General features: G+C 36.7%; 1 protein-coding gene across 1 annotated transcript in view; it reads right to left on the bottom strand.

Moving 5' to 3' along the window:
• The window catches only part of TRHDE (thyrotropin releasing hormone degrading enzyme), a 640,581-nt gene that overhangs the window by 154,886 nt on the left and 472,086 nt on the right, over positions 1-13,609 (bottom strand). The gene's annotated exons all lie outside the window — the stretch shown is intronic.

Below are 13,609 nucleotides of genomic sequence, written 5' to 3'. Positions count from 1 at the left end.
TTGATCCTGTATTGTAGAAATTAAAAATGTGCAATGTATATTTTGTATTGCTTGTACTAATACACGTTCAATTTATATTCTGTCACAAGTATCATATGAACAAAGTAGTCAGATCAGTGACAGATTATCACATCTACAGAACCATATTTTTTAATATATATTAAACCCTATATATATATACACAGCTATCTATTTCATATCTATTTATCTTATCACATATTTTGACCTTAGATCTATAGCTCCTACCATCTTGTAGTTTATTGTGATGTTTAATCTCATATACAGTACAATATTTTCTAATTTAATATTTAGTTGTGTAGCTGCAAATATATGTCAAACCGCATACCTATATACAAGGCAATATATTATTTATAGATCTCTCACAAGTAATGTCTTTATAAATAATACTGTAGGGTAATTATCAGTAGAACAAGTTAAGGCTGATACAAATTGCTAAAAAACATAAAAGGTAAAAGCAAAACAAAAATGCAGTATACATATTGTTAAACAGTATACAACAGGAGAATAGGTCTCCACATTGTGAAGTACTTTATGTGCCATTTATATATGGTTGAATGAAAAAATGCTCACTATAAATCGACACAATACAATCAAATTAATCAAAACCATAAAAAACAATTAGTGGACATATTCATTTTATGTATTATTTGGCAATAAAAGTCTTAAAATAAGAATATTGCAATAACAACACATGACAGGGAACGTTAAAGTATAAATGCATCTATCCATGATTCCAAACTTAATATGTTTTCACTTTGTCAGTGCACCCCATGGACATAAATACAGATACCTCTAAATTTATTATGTCTCTAAAATTTACAAGGATATTAAATATATGTACTTTCTTAGAGATTTGTTGTGACAAATATAAGCCTATTTTTAAGGACTTCATAAAAACCCAGATCCACCCCACTCACACCCAAATGCAGAATTAAAAAAATTGGTCCAAAGAATATTTGCTCTTACAAAAATCTATACTGTATGTTTTTTATTTTTTAAGAAAATAAATAAATGGTCATACTCAAAGACTCAAAGACACATTGGGCCTGATTCATTAAGAAAAGTAAGGTAAACAAATGAGTGTTTTGTCCTGGATAAAACCATGTTACAATGCAAGGGGTGAAAATTATTTTCAAATACTTGATAGCTTATTTGTACACTGAAATTTAAGGTTGATCTAGGACATGCCCTACCCCAACTATAAATCTGCCATCACATTTTAAATTTATATCCCCCTCCAATGCAACATGGTTTTGCCAAGATGAAAAGTTACTCTTTTTTTTGCTTGCATTTGCTAAATGAATCAGACCTATTTTCTTCTAAAACAAACTAAATTGGTGCATTTTCACGATGCAGTTATTGGTGACTCCTACGTGCCCTTATTAGCTCATTTCAGTCTTATGAGTTCTGGGACATCTGAACTGAAAACAATTAGGAATATATATTATCCTAAAGATAACAGGACAAGGATTTTACAGTAAAAAAATGTTCATGTTAAAGATCATCCTAGTTGTGTGTTATATGGAAAAAATGGGAATGCTATACATAATGGAAGTTTGGGACTGATATAAATCAATCAAAATCTATTCAGAGATCCTCTTCCTCTACATACATTTTACCACTGTCAATTAATTACAAATAATAAAATGCTTCAGCTTTTGATGTCCACAAGGGAATCTGAGTGGTGTCAGTCGCAGACAGCTGATTTATTTGAAATGCAAAGTCTCCCTCTAGTCAATACTGTATTGCTGGTCTCAGAGAAGCATTGCTGGTCTCATGTATTTAAATCAATAACAGATGTCAATAAAAAATGAGAAAACTGTAAAGAAGATCAGGTACAAAGAAATGTACCATGTGTGATCTGTATAGAAAGTGTCATCAAAATTTTAGTCCTCTTTTAGTTCAATTAGCTTTTCATTTCCATGCTAAAGACTGTGCTATTCTTCTAAAATCCCCTATTACATTTACTTTGACTATTTGCAGAACCAAATTAGCAAATGAAATTCCCGGAGATTCAGGGTACAAACACAACTGAAGTAAAGAGAAACAAATGAGAGACTCGAAAAAAATAAAACACAGGACAGGGATGCTGCAAGAACTTGAAAACTTAAAGGCATATTATAGCTTTTTATTAAATGTGTTGCCAATTTTATTAAATGTGTTGCCAATTTGATATATATATATATATATATATATATATATATATTACCACTATACTACTAATCTGCACAGTGTCTCATCTGATTTGCTGATATATGCTGATATCCACCTGCATTACTACATTTCTCTGCACTTTATGTTCTCTGGACTCTCTGAGCTTACTGATTATATATACATAATTATCTGTTTTTACACCTGAAGGCGCCGTCCTTCCATAATTTATCATTTTGATACCTTTTTCCGTCTAACCATCCGATATTGGAGACTTGGCTGCCACACATATTTGTGGAGGTGTTTTGTTTATGTTTTATGTTTATTTATATCTTTGTTTATTATCACTTTTTGATTATCATTGTATTTATTATCCATACATCAAGTAAAGCGCCAATCTGATATCGTGTTCTATTCCATATATGTATATATATATATATATATATATATATATATATATATATATATTTAGTAATGAGTGAATGTCTGGAAGTATTATCAATATTGGACCAGTGTATCTATTTATATAGAATTGATTCGTTGAAATGTTTCCTTAAATGCTCCCAGCGATAATACAAGTTAAGTGAAAATATATAACAATATGAGAAATGGCAAAACAACTTATATGAAATGCTAAAAAAAGAAATGGTGCATTTTAGTTGTTTATTTGGATTACTTGCCCTCTTGTAATGTTTTCATGGTCTTTATAATATAATGACATTATGTCCAAACAGTAAATTAATGGAAAATAAATTCCAATGTAGAGAAGCGCCCCTAAAATTCCCAGGATTATATAACATAACAAATTTATTACTATAGGTAACTATTGGGTTAAAAGTAAAATTTACGGGTGGTTACTAGGGTGTTAGTTTCTGTGGTAAAGGTTAACAGCATGAGTGTGAAAGACACAGAAACAAATCTAAAACATAATGGTTGAAACATAAATATTGTAGGTTGCATTTTGTCATAGCTGAGCAAACAGCCTGACCTTATCTCAAATTAAATGTTGTGACATAACCTGAATTTAGAAAGCAGTTGGTACATGGCTGCCCAAATATATTAATGAGATAACATAGATGTGTGAGATTAATCAACAATACAAGAGTTGTTTGAAGACTGTTTTGTTTGAATTATTGTTTAAGATTAGGTTGCATTTTAGAGTAAATGCATCAAAACAAATAATCCTAAAGGGTGCCCAGATTTTATTTAACGTTTCATGGTAGTGTTTAATAAACTACAATATAATCCATTAAATTTTACATGATTATGCCATTAATCTCAGTAGAGATTAGGATTTTCAATTTTTCAACTATAACAGCAATATTTATTCCAAATTTGTTGGTCTACTGTGTCTTGTGTCACTAATTGTAAGGGTGATTAAGATACTGTGCTTATTTATGTGATCATGCATCTTTAATGTCATGTATACCATAAGCTATTATTTCTGCTATGATGATAGAACCATGAACTTGTATGTGCTGAACAAATTCTATATGTGAATTTATATTATTACGTTGTATGGTCATAAGTCCAGGGAGCCATTGTCCAGACAACTTCTATATAGGAATATGCCTAACATGTAAAGAGTAGTTTCACCCTGTGACAAGATGAATTGACGGTGTCCAGACAACTTTGTCCCTAAAGACTACATGTGTCAAATGACAGCAGGGCACTCTGGATTGTGAACACTATTTGAAATATACTACCGAAGCTAAGTATAACCCTGTTAAATTATTTTGTTTGCTTTTATTTACACTTGCATCTCTAATTTATAAATAATTGGTATCATATAAACCTGCATTCCACTGGTAACAACATTGGTGTAGTCTTGCAGGACTCATTGGTTTATTGTGATTATAAATTGATACTAGGCAAAAATGTTTCAGTGGCTCAAGCAGCATAATAGGAAAAAGGAGAAAAGAGAGTTGCTTCCTTCATGGTGGTCTTGTTCAGAACCATGTACCCCATGTATTAGAGGTGTAATTAGACATGTAACAGTTGTATGTGTGGCTGACTCTTGTCAGGCAACATGTAATTTAAATCTATCAAAGTATAATAAAGAGCAACAACAAGTAGCTTTTAATATGCTAAATACCAGTGTACAAGTAATGGTAGATCAGGAGGGTGAATGTGAAAGCCTGATGGATGAGAACATGCATTGAAAGAGCAACTGGCTCTGGTCAGAATATGTATGAAGGATCAGAAAAACAGAAAGGGGAATCAGAGCAGCAGTTTTCTACTTATGTAGTAGATGTTGTGAATAGAAAACAATGAAGGAGGAGAAGGAATAAAACTTCTGTCTGTGTGAGGACGCTCATACAAACAATGGCTTGGGAGGATTTAACCCACATTGATACAGGCTCCTTTGATGAGGAGAATGAATACACAGAAGAAGTAGAAGACGATTTGTTACCTATAATGTCTAAACAACAGAGAAGTAAGTTTAAAAAAGATGAGAATGGGCAGGCTCAAGCACAGTCCATGTCTAGATGGACTGCAGAAACTAGATCATATACAGCAACATAACAGTCAGAAATGGGGAATACATACAGGCAAAGACATAATGAAGAAGCTAGTTAAGTTGGTTATTGCGACTCTGGGAGGCTTTACTAGATGGTCTGATATTAACCAATACAGAAAGTTTGGGGTTGGGTTCTTTGACTGTGGATCCCCATGCCAGATTATTTTTACAGAGAGCAAGAGAAACTGAAGCTTCTCTTTCACGTTTACATTTAGGGAGGGATTCAGTTGCAAAAGTGTAAGATCACCGATCTGATCGGGTACCTAAAACAACTTGGTTTGATATATGGGCAGGGATTCAAAAGTTGTGTGAATTGGCATGTTTCACTGGCATATCTCTGCACTTAACAACACACCTGCAGTAGCAGTATCTGATATGATTGCCATAGTAGAAAAGATCACCGAGACAGCTGAAGAATGGCATGCAGTATTGGATCTGGAAAACCTTTTCTTTTTAGTTCCAGTTAATGCTGTGTCTTAACATCAATCTGCTTTAAAAATTATTTACGATGGCTGACAATATACACCCACTGTTTTACCACAGGGCTAAGCCCACAGTCCTATGATTAGTCATGGACTAGTTGCACGTGATCTTGCTATCATTACACCACAGGTCACTTGTCAATTTTACCATTACATTGATTACATCATGTTGTCAGGTGAATCAAAGGAGTGGGTGACACAGCATTTAAAGACTGTTACTGACTTTATGATGAGTCAAGGCTGGATGATTAATTCTTTGAAAGTATAAGCCCCAATACAGACAGTTACATTTCTGGGAATGATATGGTTAGGACCACAGCGAACTATACCTCAACCTGTATTGGAAACTATTTAGCAGTTGAACCTTCAAAATACTAAGAAAGAAGCACAACAGATTCTTGGAATAATGGGCTACTGGAGAGCATTTGTCCCACATATTGGATTTTTAGACCCATCTGCATGTGACTCGAAAATGACTGAATTTTCAAGTTGCAAAGCGAGCAATACAGGCTCATAATGCTTTGGGTCCCCTACATCACAATCAGCCTTTCTTCATGGATGTCAGAACATAGAATGTCATGGAGCTTCTGGCGGAAGTCACCAACTCCAGGAGATTAATAGACACCTACTGGATTTTGGGCTAAACAGTTCTCCAGCCCATAAAATGAGAAAATATTTAAGAAAATACTCACCTCCAGAGAAGCAACTACTGGCTTCATAAACAGCCCTACATAATGTGGAGCTGACAAAGCAGCACCCTCTGACCATAAGAACTGATTTACCAATTGCTGGATAGACAAAAAGGACTGATTTCAGAAGAGTAGTTGTGCAAAAATCCAGCTTACAGAATTGGAAGTAATTCCTGCTAGAAAGAGGTGGAGTGTCCTCACAAGTACTCTCTCAAATCAGCACACAACTGGCTGGCATGATTACATTTGAAGCTGCAGAGCAGAAGTTATCCCCTTTATAAATTGAAGGTAGACCTGATACAGTAGCTGAGCCCTACTCTGCTTTAATTGAAGAACAGAGGCATTTGGTATGGTTTACTCATGGTTCAGCAAACTTGACACAAGCTGGTCGAGGTTGGACAGCTCTAGCATATCAACCTATACAACAAATGACAATACGTGAGAGTAGGAGAATGAGGATCCAGCCAATATGCAGAATTGAAAGCAGTCAACATGTACCTTGAAAAAACAGATGGTCCTATTGTTATTTATATAGACAGTTGAACAGTGTTCAAAGGACTAACTATGGATGTCTACCTTGAAACAAGATGACTGGAGAGTGAATCGCAAGCCAGTCTGTGAAGGGCATGATTTATACACCAATATAAGGAATCAATGTAGCAACCGATCAGTCAGCATAAGACGTGAAAATGCTCATACAGGCTTTCAACAAAATTATATTGCAGATGCTCTTGTGCATGATTGGGCTAAAATCAAAGGAATTCCTCTGACCCAGATCATGGCTAGATATATTGTGCAAAAATGTGAAACACAAATGGTGTACACAACAATGCAAGTTTTTTGCTGTAGGGGAGTGGCCTAGTGCTTTGCACACTCACACGCACCCTTTAAACTTGAGAGCTATTGATTTAACATTGTGACTGGTTGGGGAAGGGGGTTATTTAATGTACATATCCCTTTTTCAATACAGGACCATAACATTCCAGGGTCCAGACAGCAACTGAGCTTAAAACATCAGTAGTGAACATTGCAAGAACAGGTCGGAGAGAGCAGGAGAGTCTGCCAATTGTTCTGATTCTAGTGGGTCAAGACTGATCTAAGGGGTGGGGCCTAGACCATGCCCTCTTTATATACACTGAATTCTTAATATACTACACTAGGCCGCTAGCTATGCCCTTCAAGGGATGACCATTCGTCCTCTAGTGTCTGGTCTTGCCTCTATGGTGGCTGGCCACACACCCTTTGGTGGGCCCCTAACTTTGCAGTCCCCCTGTGGGCCCTTCATGCTCCAGTCTGACTCTACATAAAAGGTATTTATTTTATATAAAAGCGTTTTAATTGTTTTTAAAAGGGGAAAACAACAATAATAAGGACATTGATTATATACATTTTCCATAAGTCAATGAATTACATTACAAATGACAACATAATCATAACATATTAAGTTAAACATATATCATCATCATCATTTATTTATATTGTGCCAGCAAATTCTGTAGCGCTTTACAATTGGGACATATAATGATATATTGATAATCATACCATAAACAATAGATGTGCAACTTGTGAGAGGGGAAATCCATCTTAGACATTGTTTGAGCATATAAATCAAAATAGGTATAGTATGGGTATAATGATGTATAATTATAATATTATGATGTATAAGAATAGTATTTAGATCAATAAAAACTAAGAGGGGGTTGTAAGGGTAAGATATTAATATTTTAAAAAATTTACTTTTCACCATTAGGTGTGGCAAAGTGAGTGAAATTAGTGTTCTGATCACCTAGGGAAGGTGTAAGAAGTCAGACTCAGGAATGGGAAGACTTGAGGTTGATACCTGTCAATCAGACTAGAGCTTAGAGTTTAAAAATCATGTGTTACATGTGGGCAGAGCAAGCAATGTTGACAAGCTGGACAATAGGGAGGTAATTTGTTAGATTTGTGCTTGAGATCGCCAAGGAAATATTGGGGTTGTATTTAAATTTTAATTGCGATGCCTTGCCATGCAATAAAGCTGAACATTGTTTAATTGGAAATTATGCATCATCTTGGAGTTGTCAATATCACATCATATGAAAAAATAATTTACATTTCCTTAGATAATTTGTGTAAATTGGATATAAAATGTCAATATTTAGCTGCAAATTTGAAAGAAAAAAACATTCAAAAGAATTAAGAAATGTATGTAAAAATTTAAAAGTAATAACATTTATATGAAACTGATTTATTCAACAGAAGAAGTGAACATAGACTGAAAAATATAAAGTTATGATGAACAGCTGGCGTATCCTAAAGCATGACACGCACACATTGCAATGAGGTCAGACAGCACTGCTGCCGAATGACAGCATAAGTATGTACTTTGGCCATGCACATGAATGACCTAATTACAATGAGCCAGTTGTTCTTGTCATTGCCATCTATACTTTCAGGTTAAACAATTGCTTCACCCACGTTTTGATGGAAGTCATCATTTGGATTGTTTTTTTGCTATTCCCATACAAATACAACATGTAATTTTAAAAGTATTTAAATTATGATAAATCTAGATGTAATTAGGTCATTAAAGAATGATTACATACTCCTATGGGTGGTGGCCTCTTTAACATATATTCCCTATTGCTTATATCAGTGCTGAGTAACATAAAATATATATCACCTCCACCGCCGACACAGTGCCATCTTATTTGAATTCTCACCTTCCCTATTTTCTTGAGCCTAGGGCTACTTCATATTGAACATTACCCTCATTCTTATTCACTGTCCTGTAAATAACATAATCTGCATTTCCAAGTTGTTAGTGTGCAATCTGTTAATTAAGAGATGTCTGGACTTTGAATAATTATTTTCAGTTTAATAATGTATTTTGTAATATATAATGTAGTGTTGCTGTCCGCTTATTTTATACAGCAACACTACAAAGAGCGTGCAGGACAGTAAAATCCCTCTGGACATTCAGAACAGCGGACACTGCCTGCATTACGGTTTGACAGGTGTACCGCCCAGTCAAACTCCCCACCTGCCACTGTCCCCGCTCCAAGGACGGTGGCAGGTGGGGAGTTTGACTGGGGCAGTACACCTGTCAAACCGTAACGCAGGTGTCCTAAGGCGAGCTCTTTTTAGGACAGAAACCTTCCGTAGAGCAGAAGCGGCGCTGCCTTGTAAAGGGAAACTTGACTTTAGAAGGCAGCGCCGCTTTAAATTTTAGCTGTCAACTCGCCGATTTCCGGCGACTTGAAAAAAACGGAGTATAATAAATTTACCCCCAGGTGTCTACTTAATAAACGCTGAAAAGCCCCATCTCGGATGAAACCAGGCTTAGCCTTAAATAGATAAGAGCAAAGCATGGTGAAGTCTATCAAATAAACAATGTGGCAGCACATGTACCACTGCAATACTTATTCTGTGATCTCCATCTTAGTATGGCGATATCAGAAGAAAGTCAAAGAAATAAACCATTTTTTTTAGTTTTAAAAATATTTTGTTTGTTTGTTTTAGATGTTTGCATGTTATTTGAAGGATGTATCACTCAGCGGTCTCTGCAAGATTTTATTGACTTAAGAGATTTTCAATGGAAAATGAGCCTTATCGATGGATGTTAGTAAATAGATCTCTGAATGAGAATAAGAAGTCTTTCAATACTTCCTACTGTTTTAAAACAATTAGTATTACATAGGGTTAAGTGCTATATGGTAATTACTTCTTGTTAATGAAGATGGCTACAGACTGCATGTGGTCCCTGGGTTGCCTGATATATAACAGAAACTTGTATATTGAGGCACAAGGAGTAACCCAGGTAAACATGATATCATTACATTTCCAAAAGTGTTTCATTTATGATGAACATAGAGGGATTGGATCATCAAAGAACGCAAAGTGAGCGCAAATTGCATGCACGTATGCCCGTATTCTAGTATAAGAGGACCTCAAGAAACATTTACATTTGAATATAGGTAAAAGTATGCTTTGTCATTACAGTACTTGTATGCAGACAGACAGAATGCACTGCATGATACGCACATGCATATGTGCAATATAAAGTCCAAACAAAATGCATGAAATAAAAATGAACACATCTTACTACTATAATCATTAGTTAAAATACATTTGCGTTTTTAACTTTTTTTGTGGCATGAAATACATATTTCAGGATGTTCTTAATGTCTGATGTACATAAAATGTATTTTTTTTGGAAAGGTTTATTTTGGAGAGTCAAAACGATAGAAATAAAGAAGCAGCAAGAGTCTAATGCAGCATTGTTACAATACATGTCCACAAAGTAAGATATACAATATATCTAAAAAAAAAAAAAAGAGAGAGGGGACAATAGCATTGATATGTCAGTATTGGATGACTCTGAATTTTGTATAAGAAATGAGGGAAAGGGTAGGAAGGAGGAAGGGAAATAGAGACGGCGTTGCTAGAGCCGAGAAGAGAAAAAAGGAAAAAAGTAAAGGAAGGAATTTGACCGGAAAGATTGTATTTATTAGAAGATTAGACAGGGGGAGCGAATAAGTCGCTGACAGTTAAAAGGGAGAACAGGAGTTGAAAAATGATAACCATGGAGACCAAATTTTGTTAAAGCATTTGGAGGAGTTGTTAAGAATGCTGGTCATAAATTCCATACATTGTATGTGCCAGACTCGGTTAATTATAGATTGAATAGAGGGAGGATTTTGCTGTTTCCACTCGGCTGCAAGTCGGCATGTGGTCGCTGTTATGATGTGTTGAATGAGTTTGTTTTGATGGCGCGTAGCCCCAGGAATCCCTAATGGAAGGAGGAAAAATTTAGGCTCCATAGGTACAGAAATCTGAAGTATTGCAGTTCTCAAGTTATTCATATCAAGCCAGAAGTTAGTCAGTTAGCCAAATGTGGATGAATATCCCTTCCAGGGAGCAGTTTCTCCAGCAGCGGTCAGAGGTATCGGGTAACATTTTCTTAAGGCGAGTTGGCTCATAGTACCATTGATATAAAACTTTATAGACATTTTCTTTGATTTTTACACATATAGAATTAGAAGCATGGATGATTGACGGAGGCATATGTGCTCAAAGGAAGTGAATGGGCGGGCAGTGAGCCGGCGTTTAATTGTGTTATGGAAGTTATGGATTTGTAAGTATTGATAAAAAAGTTTGGTAGGGATCGTAAACATTTGCTGAAGATCAGAGAATTGAGAGAATGTGAGTACGGGTAAGGTCATTCAGGAATCTAACACCTTGAGAGTGCCATGAAGAAAATGCAGTAGGCTTGAGGCCAGGGGGAAAGTCTGGAGAGTTGAATAATGGTACAATCGGAGAAGGCTGAGGAGATAGAGCGAATTTCTGAGAGATTGAATCCCATATTGTCAAAGAGTGAGAAACAACAGGGTGGAACGAGACTCGTTTTGGGCGGTGGAGTCATGGGAGCCATAGGAGAGATGCAGGGGACAACAAATTCAGAGCTTCTTCCTCAATGCAGATCCACATTTTAGGGGAGTTGGAGCAACACCACAGGACACACTGAGCAAGGTGAGTGGAAAGATAGTAACGTTTAAAATTCTGGAAACCTAGGCCGCCACCCTGTGAGGACCTCTGTAGAACTTTCAGGCAAACTCAGGGACCCCTACCCTACCAGATAAATCAGGAGGTTATGAATTGGAGAAATTTAAACATGTAGGAAGGGACGAAGATAGGAATAGGAAGTGTCTGGAATAAATAGAGAAATCTAGGGAGAATGTTCATTTTGATTGTGTTAATGCAACCTATCCATGAGATCAAGCAATGGGACCATGCGTGGAGGTCGGACTTCGCTTGAGTAAGCAGGCGGGGAAAGTTGGCTTGAAAGAGTTGGTGGTATAGTTTAGTAATATAGACTCCAAGATATTTTATTTTTTGGAGATGCCATTTAAAAGGAAAAACGAGGCTTTTCAGGTCCGGGTATGTAGATGTCTAGGACCTCAGTTTTGTCTGCATTTATCCTATAGCCAGAAAAAAAACCATATTGATCAAGTTCGGACAAAAGAGAGGGCAGAGAAGTGGTCGGTTGGCCACTGTGAGTAGAACATCATCAGCGTATAGAGCCAACTTGTGCTCTGTAGAGCCCACCTTAATACCCGAAAATCTGTTGATTAGCATGAATCCTGGCAGCGAATGGTTCTATCATGAGGGCAAAAATGAGTGGTGAGAGGAGGCAACCCTGACGTGTGTCGTTTGAGATTCCAAATGGAGTTGATGTAATGCCATTAGCTGAAACAGTGGCCGAAGGGGATCTATATAAGGCCAATATGCCACTCAGAAATCTGCCAGAGAAGCCCATCGACTCAAGGACTCCACCCATAAATTTTTCAGCGTCTAAAGCCATAATCAGGGAGGAAATTTTACCAACAAGGATAAAGTGGATCAAGTCAATGGTCCTCCTGGTATTGTCGAGGCTTGTCTTCCAGGTATGAAGCTGACCTGATCAAAATGAATAAGGGAAAGCAGGAGTGGATTTAATTTATTGGCCAATATTTTTGCATAAAGCTTCAGATCAACGTTAAGAAGCGATATAGGTCTGTAACTTGTGCATAAGGTGTGGTCCTTCCTTGGTTTTGGGATCACTACGATATTAGCTTGGGTGGTGAAAGGGTCAAAGGAAGCACCTTCTAAAATGTAATTAAACAGAGAAGTCAAAAGGGGTTCAAGGACCTGCGCAAATTTTTTATAGTACTGTGCGGTAAAACCATCCAGTCCTGGGGCTGAGTAAGTTTTAAGAGGTTTGATGACTGCCAGGACTTCGTCTTGCGTAACAACAGAGTTTAGGTGGGAAAGCTGGGCTGAGGTGAGCTTGGGGAGTGGAGTACTGGCTAGGTATGTGCCCAAGTTCTGCTCTAAAAGGTCCACACGCGGCGGGGGTGCAGGAAGTTTATAAAGGGACGAATTATATTCTCGAAAAATACATAGAATAGAGGAAGGGTCATATATAATAGGATCCTGAGCTGTTTTATGAAGCTTATCGATAAAACCTGCTGCCCGTTTTTTCCGTAATTTGCCAGCCAGCACAGAGTCTGTTTTATCTGCTTTATCGTAAAAGCGTTGCTGAAGTTTTTGCATTATAAGAGCCGCCTTCCAGGAAGAGAAGGGTATTTAATTGGCCCTTCAGAGTATCTATTTGTGTCAACAGAGACAGGTCTGGGCAGAGTTTGTGCTGGGTGAGCAAGGCGGAGATTCGCTGTTTAAGATTCTGCTGCCGACTTCTTCATAAAATGTATTTTTACAGTCAGCAGAGAAACCTGCCCTGTAGCTGGTGCAAGTGATACAGCTAAAGCACAAATAGCTCAAAGGTGCCTAGAACTTGAATCGGCATGACTTACTGTCCGTTACCTATGCGCATATTCCCTTTCCCTCTGAACCTTTCAAATCATACACAGAAAAGTCATTTGCGTTTGAACTTGAATTGCATGCACCTGCGTTCACTTTGCAATTCCACAAAAAATATGGCATGGAACGGGATTTATGTCCCAAGATGAATCAGGCCCAGAACCTTTTCACACATGCATGTAAATCATATATTTAGCCTAAATCTGGCTATGTGAATTATGTGTGAATGGGTTGATGAGCATCTTCAAAGTTGTATGCCCTTTTTGTTTCAATCTGGAATGATAATTGTCTAAAATCCTACTTTTACAAGAATTTTAAATAAACTTGTTTTACCTTACATTGCATTAAACTCTGTGGGGCATACATGTTAATATACTGAGCAAATAAACTCTCATTTCAGCAAG

Source organism: Mixophyes fleayi, chromosome 4 (assembly GCF_038048845.1).
Source record: "Mixophyes fleayi isolate aMixFle1 chromosome 4, aMixFle1.hap1, whole genome shotgun sequence".
Taxonomy (NCBI): Eukaryota; Metazoa; Chordata; class Amphibia; order Anura; family Limnodynastidae; genus Mixophyes; species Mixophyes fleayi.
The sequence above is the reverse complement of the archived record's forward strand: the minus strand, read 5'-3'. Positions and strand labels throughout refer to the sequence as shown.